We start from the raw sequence: 998 nt of genomic DNA, 5'->3' as shown, positions 1-998 counted from the left end.
AATGCAGGACATGGAACTCAAAAGAACAATTATATACATGATAAAAGATTTCAGTGAATTTAAAGAACACACAAACAAGGTAATCATAGAGCTGAAGGAAGATAGGGATAAACTTCTGAATGAATTCAGAAAAGAGCTAGAAATATTGAAGAATACTCAGGCTGAAATAAAGAACGAAGTGAAACACTCCATAAGCCAATTAGAAAGGACAGGAGAAAGCCTCAGCAATAGGATGAATGAAATGGAAAACAGAGTATCAAGACTGGAAGATAAACTGGACAAACTAGAGCACTCAAGCAAAGATTATGAAAAATTTAAGAAATCATAAGAAAGGAATATGTGGGAATTGTGTGACACCATAAAAAGATCAAACTTACGAATCATAGGCATACAGGAAGGAGAAAAATCCCAAGATAATGGCATGGACCAGATCTTCAACAGAATCGTGGAAGAAAATTTCCCAAAATTAAAGAAAGACATGGCCATACAAATACAAGAAGCATATAGAACACCAAATAGACAGGACCAGAAAAGAAACTCTCTATGGCACATCGTAGTAAAACCACTACACGTACAAAACAGAGAGACAATTCTGAAAGCTGCAAAAGAGAAACAACAAGTCACATATAAAGGAAAACCCATTAGGATTACAGCTGACTTTTCAGTGCAAACCATGAAAGCCAGAAGAGCCTGGAACAAAGCTTTCCCAGTTTTAAATGAGCACAGATGCCAACCCAGACTACTATACCCAGCTAAAATACCTATTATAGTCGAAGGGGAAAGAAAAATGTTCCATGACATAAATAGGCTGAAGGAATTCATGTCCACAAAACCAGCCCTTCAGAGAGTTCTGGAAGCAACACAAACAGCTGAAGAAAGGAAAGACTATACCCAAAGGATTTCAGAAAGAAATCCAATGAAGGTAGGACTGTGGAAAAGTACAGCTATATCAAGAATGTAAACAGAAATAAAAATGACAGGATTCAATACTCATCTTT

This window comes from Nannospalax galili, unplaced genomic scaffold, assembly GCF_000622305.1.
Source record: "Nannospalax galili isolate Female #2095 unplaced genomic scaffold, S.galili_v1.0 scaffold136, whole genome shotgun sequence".
NCBI classification, from domain to species: domain Eukaryota; kingdom Metazoa; phylum Chordata; class Mammalia; order Rodentia; family Spalacidae; genus Nannospalax; species Nannospalax galili.
Note: the sequence above shows the minus strand (reverse complement) of the source record.